This window comes from Aotus nancymaae, unplaced genomic scaffold (genome assembly GCF_030222135.1).
Source record: "Aotus nancymaae isolate 86718 unplaced genomic scaffold, 86718_ANA_hifiasm-v0.15.2.pri h1tg000036l, whole genome shotgun sequence".
Classification (NCBI taxonomy): Eukaryota; Metazoa; Chordata; class Mammalia; order Primates; family Aotidae; genus Aotus; species Aotus nancymaae.
Genome location: NW_026988450.1, coordinates 4847569 through 4858617, shown reverse-complemented (window position 1 = coordinate 4858617; position 11049 = coordinate 4847569). Strand labels below are relative to the sequence as shown.

Below are 11049 nucleotides of genomic sequence, written 5' to 3'. Positions count from 1 at the left end.
GTGGTGCAGTCTTGGCTCACTGCAACCTCTGCCTGCTGGGTTCAAGCGATTCTCCTGCCTCAGCCTCCCGAGTAGCTGGGATTACAAGCGTCTGCCACCACATCTGGCTAGTTTTTGTATTTTTAGTAGAGACGGGGTTTCGCCATGTTGGCCAGGCTGGTCTCTAACTCCCAACCTCAAGTGATCCCCCTGCCTTGGCCTCCCAAAGTGCTGGGATTATAGGCACGAGCCACTGCGCCCGGCCTGAAGTACATTTTCATTACATCATACCAAGGGTGCACACTACCAGCACGATATCACTGTTGGTGTTGACCTTGACCATCTGTCTGAGGCAGTGTTTCTCCGGTTTCTCTACTGTGAGGCTGCTCTTTCCCCCTGTCCATACTGTGCTCCTTGGGAAGAGGTCACTATGCTCTGACCAGACTCAAGGACTGCGGAGTTACGCATCCCTTCCTTGAGGGCATAGTATCTACATAAATTATTTAGAATTTTTCAGAAAGGAGGTTTGTCTCTTTCCTCCAATTTATTTATTCAATTATTTATTTATACCAGGAAAGACTTATGAATATTCATGGTATACCCTGGATTATAATCTAGCACTACCTTATTTCTGTTGTTGCTTAAATTATTCCAGTTTTGGCCATTGGGAGCTTTTTTTTTCCTTCCTTTAAAGGGAAATATCAATAAGGATGGCTCTTTTAGCTGGCTCCTGAGTTCCTTTGACAGACGCCTCCCTCCCCATCGTTGCATGTATGTGTGGGTGTTTTTTCTTTTTGCACTTCCTTCTGGCACTACAAGATACTTCAGGCTCCGCTCGAGTAGTTCCTGCCCCAGTGTTAGAATTGGCCGGTTGTCCAAGGAGCCCAGGACCCTTTTATTAGCTATTAGCGAATGCTATTAGAAAGCAGGACCCGGGCTCTAGGCGTGTTCCTCATTACTGGGTGTTACTGCCTCTGACCCTCTGCACTGACAGGGCAAGGCAGTACATGTGCACTAACCAGTGTATATACATGTTTCCACAAATATTTCTATGTGTAACAATGTGTACCTGTATTAAACTAAACATGAATTTATACTGAGGTTTCTAGTTTGAATCCATTATCACATGGATCATTCTAGCTTCTTCCCTTGTTTATCTGTAAACTTCACTCCCAAAGTGCCTGGCCATTTTGTCTATTTTTAGACTGAGTTGTTTGTTTTCTGAATTTTATGAGTTCTTTTTATATTTTGGATTCAAGTTCTTTATCTGCTATATATTTTGCAAACATTTTCTCCCAGTGTGTGGCTTATCTTTTCATTCTCTTAACAGTATCTCTCATAAATGTTTTAAATTTTAATAAAGTCCAACCTATCGATTTTTTTTGTCATGAAGTGTACTTTGGTAATGTATCTAAAAACTCATTACTAAATCTAAAAACCCATTGCCAAGTCCAAAGTCCAAGATCATCTGTGTTTTCTCCTAGATTTTCTTCTAGAAGTTATAGTCTTACATTTCATTTAGGCCTATGATTCATTTTAAGTTAGTATTCATGAAAGGTATACTGTCTATGTCTGTTTTTTTTTTCCTTTTGCCTATGGGTGTCCAATTTCTTCAGCATCGTTTTTGGCAAAGACTACCCTACCTCTAATAACTCATCTTTGTTTCTTTGTGATGCTATTGGCAAGCATTTTGTAATCAAGACACGATGACAATTTGTTAGACTTTTAAATGTTTTATGTGCGTACTCTTTCTCTCTTCTGTGAACACATGCATACCACTCCCTCTCTTTGGAAATTCACAGTACTTAGAGTGCACATGTCTGAAAGTATCTGATCTTGAAAACAATCCTAGGGGGATAGAAAGCCTTAAAGGAACAAAGTGCTTTGGGAATAAGTAACAGAGTAATCAATTCCAACTAGGCAAGCTGTAGGAAATGGGTGGGAATATAAGAATTGACATTTATATGATGTACCTATAGGATTTATACATATATGAATAATATATATTCTAAGGATATATCAGCTTCAGAGCAATGGGATATACTTGATGGAAAAAACAATTGAGAAGACCAGTGTAGCTGGATAATAAAGTAAGAGTGAAACTTACAAAGGTTCCAAATGACGACAGTTTTGAAAACCAGTTCGGTTGTTTGGATTTGGCACTGCACAACATATGGAGCACCTATGAGCTTATGCAGGACACTGACATGATCAGATCAGCACCTTATAGGTGGGTATTGAACAATGAGAACACGTGGACTCAGGGAGAGGAGCATCACACATTGGGGACAGTTGGTGGGGGTAGGGGAGAGACAGTGGGGGGTGGGAAGGGAGGGGCGGGTGGGGAGGGATAACATGGGGAGAAATGCCAGATATAGTATGCACCTAAAGTAAAATAAATAAATAAAAGAATGTGATTTGGCAGAAATACCAGGGGCTACTGGAAAAGGGTCAAGACTGGAGAGCTTCGTTAAGAAGTCGCTACAATTGTTCAGGCAACATTCACCCAGGGCAGTGGCAGACACAGCTAAGAGGAAAAGTGTTAGAAAATGTATTGCAGGAATGGAACATACAATCAACTATTTTTAGCAATTTACTGTTTTTCTGCTGTAACAATCCGTCTAGACATTAAATCGCCACTGCCACCTATTGGTGAAAAAACTTCCCATTCTAATGTTGCCCTGCACAGGAAGAGAAACATATCACAGTATGTTGGCAAGAATGATGTTGATTTCTCCCACTCTCTCAAATCAACTTGTCCCCAGAATATTTACTAAGCTCTGTTCAAATTATTGAGGAAGAATTAAAACGTATGCCCTGTCTTCAGGCTGGGAACGTTCAAGATATAGCTTGGGAGATAACACATGCAAAGCAATTACCTGCTAACCTGTTTAAATGCAACGTGAGGTCCCTGAAGGAGGAATTTGATGGGACTGCTTTTACTTGCCACTGGCTGAAGGAGTGGTGAGGTGTCGATCATCCGTAAAGAACACCCACAGGAGGCAAGCTTTAGATGTGGTCTAAAGGGAAGTCCACAAGTCCGACGTATCTAAGAGAGCTTGTGACTTCCGACTCAGTGGTGTTTCTAACAAACTGGCTTGGGAGTTTGTTATCCCGAACTTTAAGCCAGCTGTATTTTCTGAGATGGGGACAGAAACATCTCCCTTCTTGAAAGTAAGTACTTGTTTGCAGGCAAAGGTCCTTCTGTGGTCTGATGACCACAGGAAGATCCAGATCTCTCCAAAGAAATAAAAACGGCATTCACATCACTAGCAGAGAATTGAAAATTGTGAGCAGTTATCTGAGTGGGCTCAAATGGAGGACAGAAACACTATCAGCTGGTCTCTGGGTGTCCTGAAATTTCTGCCATGGTGTTGACTTTAAAGGAACCTAAAAATAAGTCTAATCTATACATGGCAGTCACCAAAAGTGGTGACTTTTTGTCTTATCATTCTTGTCTTATGGTGAGCAAACGGAGTCTTGAAGAGAGTCCAATACTCCCGTATGACCACAAAGCTATTAAGTGATGGAGCTGGAATTTGAATCCATTGTAGACTCAGGGCCCATTTTCCAGCTTCCACATTCGACTGCTTCCTCCACTCCACTCTCACTCAACAGCAGCTGAACAATAAAGCATTCATGAATTGCTGCTCCCACGTACCATGACTGATTCTTATTATTGGAAGTCCAGCCTGACAGTTATTAAAGTATTTAAGAGCACTGTCAGTCGTTCATTTTAAGATGATTGTACATATTAAAAACACAAATATTAGTTTGTGTGTCTTAATGGCATACTTATCCAATCCCTCTTTCCCCTCAATACATGAATTACTGGAAATTCGTACCTTGGCTCTCTGGCTGTCCTTATTTAGCGTGTCTTAAGGTTTTGTTGTCTCACATTTTGGCATTTCATTTTTTTAAAATTTTTTTTAAAGATGAGGTTTCACCATGTTGGTCAGGCTGGTCTTGAACTCCCCACCTCAGGTGATCCGCCCGCCTTGGCCTCCAAAGTGCTTGGATTACAGGCGTGAGCCACCAGGCGTAGCCTCATTTTTTTTTTTTTTGTATAAGTATTTTTAAATTAAAAATAAAAAGGGAAAGCGATGACGTCACCGGCCCTGTGACTTCATTGCAGGGTCGTGGAAGGGAAGTAAAGGGCCCTGTGACGTCATTGCGGGATCGCAGAAGGGAAGCAAAGCGAGATGACAGGTGGCCGACTGCAGCAAAAATATGGAACGCTTCATGAATTTGCGTGTCATCCTTGCGCAGGGGCCATGCTAATCTTCTCTGTATCATTCCAATTTTAGTATATGTGCTGCCGAAGCGAGCACACATTTAGCCATTTCAACCTGTAATTTTATTTCCCCTTCAAGATCAGAGTGATGACTTATAACTCAGTTTTGCTCTGCGTAGCATTTTACATGTAAAAGTTTATGAAATACTTTTAAATTAAGTTCCAACCTTTTACTTAAAAAAAAATTATTCCCAGTCACATGGTTTATTTGCACTCGGCATAGGAAAAAGTTTTTGAAAGTTTGTAATGATTCAGTTACCTAAGAATATAACTATTTTTTTATCTTTCTGAGTATCTCAGCTTAAAAATATGAATGGAATACACCATGATGTATTTGCTCTAGAATTATAAATATTATCTTTTTCCTCCCACTTTAAGTATGCCACTTAGCTGATTCTGAATCTCAAACGTGATGTAAAATAGCTGAGACTAAACATGTAAGCGAGGGAACGCACAGACATTTATAAATTAAGCTTTTTATCATTCCAGTATAATTTAGGAACATCTTTAAAATTCCCCTGTGCATTTAGAGCGGCCACTGTTCACATGATCTGTGCTCGTGTAGCCAAGGCAGCTCTTCCATAAAGTCCAGGCCGAAGCCTCATTTGGCAGAGATTGTCCGTGTGGAATCAACAAGCATTTCCCCTAAGGACAACCATGCAGCATAACTATACCGCCTAATTCTCTTCTCGCCTGGCCTTAATTAAAAGGGAAATATGGACAAGGAATCTTGAACAAAGAGAAAGCAGTTTCCTAAATTCCTTTTACCCAAACAAATTTTCTCTATTTAGATGCTGCACTGTAAAATATTTTTCCTAAGACAATAGGAAATACAGACTCATTACTATTCAGCATTTCAAACAAAAAGCTTTATGTTTTTTAGAAATTGCAGATTGTCATAAAGCCAGGTTGTTATAGAAAATGTTAGTTTGTAAACACGCCTATTGTATATTCATTTGAATTACAAATGACCGTATTCATTTTTGCCTTTTGTTTTCTTCTCTTAGTTTTACTACGTCATTTTATAAGTCACATATATATACTCACACAATGAAAACTCTGAAGAACTAGTAGTAGCTCTAAAAGGGAAAATTAAAAACATATCTGAAAAAACGATTTTAGGAAAGGGCTTAGTAAAGTTGGAGCGAAGTTGGGAAGAACTGCATGAATTCAGGACCCTTAACACGTAGATCTTTGATGCTCTGTTATATGCGCTCATGTGGAACAAACTCACCCCATCTCCAGTAAAATCTCCTTTGGAGTGGCCAGGTCAATGTCTCTCCCTGATGGAAAGCAATCAGGGAAATCAAGGCAGGCCTAGACACCTTTGCTGCTCTCACAGATGCTGTGGAGTGTCAAAGAGAAAGGAGACAGGCCACAGGACCCCGCTGACCAGACTGTGTTGTTTGAGCATCAAAAGAGGATAAACGATATTGTGATTATTATTACAGATTCTTAATTTTACTCAAAAGGGAAAAATATGCGGTACACTAGACACAGAGCTTATATGATTTAAAAATCATATTTACAGACATTCACACTATGCATGTATTGGATGAAGTTTAGGTCAAATCAGATAGCAAAATATTGAGTAACAATCTTGCAAATGGGGCATGTTTGTGTGTGTGTGTGTGCGTGTACACGTGCGCACGTGTGTGTGCATGCAATTCCATGAATATCGGTAGAAAAAAACTGAAAGAAATTATTGTAAAAGTTGGGTCAGAGGTTGTAGTGAAAAGAAAAAATGGTCAGAGTAAAATGTAACACACCAAGTTTTAGAGAGACATGATGTGAAGTATTTTATTGCTGTCAAAAGGGGCCATCAACTCTACAACATGGCTTAACCGTCTTGGAAGTTCCATGTTTTTATGTTACTGTCCTGACATGTTCCTCAAGTTCATAATTGAATCAAGCTCCTATCAGATAGCCTCGAATCAATAACCTAACTTGATCTAAAACAGGACTTCTAACCTGAAACAGAACTTGTATTTAATTTTGGTCAGAAAAATAGCCTTGTATCTAAGAAGGTAGAAAACATGTATACAGATAGAGATGATGATTTTTAAAAATTAAGTTTTGTGATGGTTAATACTGAGTGTCGACTTGATTGGATTGAAGGATACAAAGTATTGATTTGAGTCAGTGGGCTGGGGAAGGCAGAGCCACCCTCAATCTGGTGGGCACCTTCTAATTAGCTGCCAGTGAACATAAAGCAGGCAGAAAAATGTGAAAAGGCGAGACTGGCCTAGCCTCTCAGCCTATATCTTTCTCCTGTGCTGGCTGCTTCCTGCCCTTGAATGTTGGACTCCAAAGATTTTCAGTTTTGAAACTCAGTTTTGAACTGGCTCTTCTTGCTCCTCAAGCTTGCAGACAGCCTATTGTAGGGCCTTGCAATTTTGTAAGTTCATACACACACACACACACACACACACACACACACACACACACACACTATTAGTTCTGTTCCTCTAGAGAACCCTGACTAATACAGATTTTGGTAAAGGGAGTGGTTCTAGAGGAACAGAATATTAAGGATGGAGTTCTTTCATTGGTTTTGGGTTTTTGGAAATTGGCAGCTTAATACGATTAGACCTAAAAATGCTGAGGACTCTACTTTTAATGGTATGGAGAACACTGATAGTCCTTGGCTTGAACTGTTTAGAGAATTATGCAAAATAAATGCATGTGACACTCCTGATTCACCACTCGTGAGACGCAAGGAGTTTGGTGACTCTGTACATAATACCTTTGACCACATGCAGAGACCCAAGGAACATAATGAAGCTGGTTGCTTGCTCCTTAGTGGACAAAGTGATGAAAGAAAATGAGGAACTCAGGGATTCTGTCTCCTGGCTTCGGAAGCAGATACTGAACCTGAAATCTGCTCAGATTTCCCTGAGTCAAAGTCTTATCTCCTGTAGAGAAAGAGCTGACATTGTGGAAAGACAGACACAAACGCTCGTATCACGCGAGTGGCTGACCTGCAAGGAAAGGTGCAGGCGTGGCCTCACCAGGTGTCCACTGTTAAAGTGAGGGTGTTGACTGGACAAGAATGGGACCCTGCAACTTGGAATGGGGACATGTGGGAGGACCCTGACCCAGAGATTGTAAACTCTGTTGAACCTTTTTTGCCAGAAGGAACAGCTTCTCCATACCCAGTGGTGGCCACGTCCCCTCCTCAGCCTATGCTGCCATCTGCCTTTCCACCTGTGTGTGAGCAGATAAACCCTGTGCTGCCAGAGACAGCAGTGATGGCTCCCCCCGAGACAAGTGACAGGCAAAATAATGTTGATTCTCCTCAGGAGCCACCCCCAACACCCTTATTTGCTTTTACACCCATAATTAGACTAAAGTCCTGGCGGGCTCCTGGAAGTGAGGTTGAGAGTATGACCCATGAGGAGATGTGCCAGACTCGAAAAGAACTGTTTGAGTTCTGTAGTCTATATAAACAGAAGTCTGGAGAACAGCCATGGAAACGGACATTAAGGGTATATGGTTGGAGCAGGCTGAATTTATTGATTTGGGTCCACTAAGTAGGGACTCTGCTTTTAATGTTGCAGCTTGGGGAGATAAAAAAGGTTCTAACAGTTTATTTGCTTGGTTAGCTGAAATATGGATTAAAAGATAGCTCACTGTGAGCAAGCTGGAAACGTCTGATCTCCCTTGCTTTAATGTAGAGGAAGGGATCTAAAGGCTTAGGGAGATTGGGGTGGTGGAGTGGATTAGTCACTTTAGACCTACTCTCATCCCAGCTGGGAGGGTCCAGAAGATATACCCTTGAACAATGCCTTGCAAAATAGATTTGTGAGGGCAGCACCTGCATCTTTGAAGAGCCCTGTAATTGCTCTTTTCTGTCTGTCAGATCTAATGGTGGGAACCACAGTCATTCAACTACCAAATTTAAATACAATGGGAATAATTGGATCTCGAGGAGGCAGGGGCCAACTAGCAGCACTCAACCGTCAAAGGCAAGTTGCCTATAGCTACTGTAATGGACAGCAGAGGCAAAGTGGCAATTGGAATAGTCTGACTCATGTAGAGCTCTGGCATTGGCTAATTAATCAGTATTCCTAGAAGTGAAATTGATAGGAAGCCTGCTGCATTCCTACTTAATTTATATAAGGAGAAAAATTCTAGGTTGAATGGACAAAAGACTAATTTGAATAACTAAAACAGAATCATGACCCATCAATTAATTTCCAGACTTGAGACAGTTTATAAACCCAGAACCCCCTGAATGAAGGGGAGACTGAGTCCCCTTGAGGAAGGACCCCACTACATCATCAACAATTTATGCAGTGAATCTTTTCCCCATCCTTCCCCAAGGAGACCTCCAGCCTTTTACCAGGGTAACTGTGCATTGGGGAAAGGGAAATAGTCAGACATTTTGGGACTACTGAACACTGGCTCTGAGCTACCATTGATTCCAGAAGACCCAAAATGTCATTGTGGTCCTCCAGTTAAAGTAGGGGATTATGGAGGTCAGGTAATTAATGGAGTTTTAGCTTAGGTCTGACTTACAATGGGTCCAGTGGGTCCCCAGACTCATCCTATCATTTTCCCAGTGCCAGAATGCTTAATTGGCTTAGACATACTTAGCAGCTGGCAGAACCCCCACATTGGTCCCTGACTGGTAGAGTGAGGGCTACCATGGTGGGAAAGGCCAAATGGAAGCCATTAGAACTGCCTCTACTTAGAAAAATCGTAAATCAAAAACAATATCACATCCCTGGAGGGATTGAGGGGATTAGTGCAACCATCAAGGACTTGAAAGACGCAGGGGTGGTGCTTCTTCCAACCACATCCCCATTCAACTCTCCTATTTGGCCTATGCAGAAGATGGATGGATCTTGGAGAATGACAGTGGATTAACATAAGCTTAACCAAGTGGTGGCTCCAATTGCAGTTGCTGTACCAGATGTGGTTTCATTGCTTGAGCAAATTAACACATCTCCTAGTACCTGGTATGCAGGCATTGCCTTGGCAAATGCCTTTTTCTCCATTCCTGTCCATTAGGCCCACCAGAAGCAATTTGCCTTCAGCTGGCAAGGCCAGCAACATACCTTTACTCTCCTACCTCAGGGGTATATCAACTCTGGCTTTGTGTCATAATCTTATTTTTGTGATGGTTAATACTGTCAACTTGATTGGATTGAAGGATACAAAATATTGATCTCAGGTGTGTCTGTGAGGCTGTTGCCAAAAGAGATTAACATTTGAGTCAGTGGGCTGGGGAAGACAGATCCACCCTTAATCTGGAAGGCACCATCTAATCAGCTGCCAGTGAATATAAAGCAGGCAGAAAAACGTGAGAAGGTGAGACTGGCCTAGCCTCCCAGCCTATATCTTTCTCCCTCTAACATCGGAATCCAAAGTTCTTCAGTTTTGAGACTTGGACTGACTCTCCTTGCTCCTTAAGCTTGCAGACAGTCTATTGTGGGACCTTGTGATTGTGTAAGTTAATACTTAATAAATTTAATAAATTCCCATATATATACATATATATGCATAGATAGACACATATCAGGGTATGTATGTGTGTGTATATATATGTGTGTGTGTGTGTATCCTGTTAGTTCTGTCCTTCTAGAGAACCCTAATACAAGTTCATATTACCAATATTTTGGGGCAATGTAGCAACGGATTTTTCAATACTTGTGGCTTTTGAAATTTTTTTTTTTTTTTAATGGAGACTTGTTCTGTCACCCAGGCTGAAGTGCAGTGGTGTAATCTCAGCTCACTGCAATCTCTGCCTCCCGGATTCAAGCAGTTCTCTGCCTTAGCCTCTGAGTAGCTGGGGTTACAGGTGCCCACCACCGCATCCTCAGTAACACTTGCTAATTTATTATTTAATGTGTAGAAATGGATAATTAGCATCACTTTGATGGCTAATGACATCAAAGTGGCCCCAAACTGTTAGGCTTGAAAACTTCATTGCTTTGTTGATTTCCTCTAGTTTTCAGAATAGGAAGAGAGAAATCATTCAGCTTCCAGTTTTTGCTGTCTTTTGCTCTGATAGCTGGTTGATAAAGTCCATTTGTCATGGTTTCATCATCACTTCTTCCTCAGCATTATTTCAGACTGCATTTCTCCATCATTTTTCAGACTAGTTCCTAACTTTTAATTTTCTAATTAAAATTAATTTTTGAAATGCCTGTCAATGTCTGTGAACTTCTACTCTTAACCTGTTTTTTCTAGGACGACTCTTCTGCGTCTCCCATGGTGGAAGCCATTCTCTTACACCACTGTGTTTTCTTACTAAATACCAGATTCCTATGCTTGCTTAACAGCGAAATGATTGGAAAAAACAGTCTTCACCTGTGTCACAACTTCCTCAAAACAGCTTCATCCAAAGGCACGATTTCACAGGGCTCCTGCAAAGCTTGCTTTGTTTCCCCAATTTCTTAGGCATGTTGGAAATGCGAAGCCTAGATAAACTATTTGAAGGAGTTGAGGTCATGTTTCAGGATCTGTGTCAGACAAGATCCCTTTTTGTAGAGTAATTCAACGTTGGGCCACGCCTAAGGGGTAAGAAGCCTCAGTTCCCTTAGTTATTCCTGCCGTCGTCTTCTTTCCACCTATTTGCACTTTGCATATGAGGAGATAATTAGTAGTCAATTGATTAGAGAGCCAGTTCAACGTTTTTCAATATACTTAATATAAAGCAATAAAGCAAAGGGCTGAAATGACTAAAACCACAAAGTTTACAGAGCGCGGTTTCTTCAGAGATGCTCGCTTTATTTTAATCAGAACTAGCCTTAATTTCATTTTGTAAG

At 41.1% G+C, this 11049-nt stretch overlaps 1 non-coding gene across 1 annotated transcript; it reads right to left on the bottom strand.

The window, feature by feature from the left end:
* Positions 1-4203: 4203 nt before the first annotated feature.
* Positions 4204-4310, bottom strand: LOC135278105 (U6 spliceosomal RNA). The gene has a single exon (XR_010345665.1). It is a non-coding gene; the product is annotated as a U6 spliceosomal RNA (small nuclear RNA).
* Between the last annotated feature and the right edge of the window lie 6739 nt (positions 4311-11049).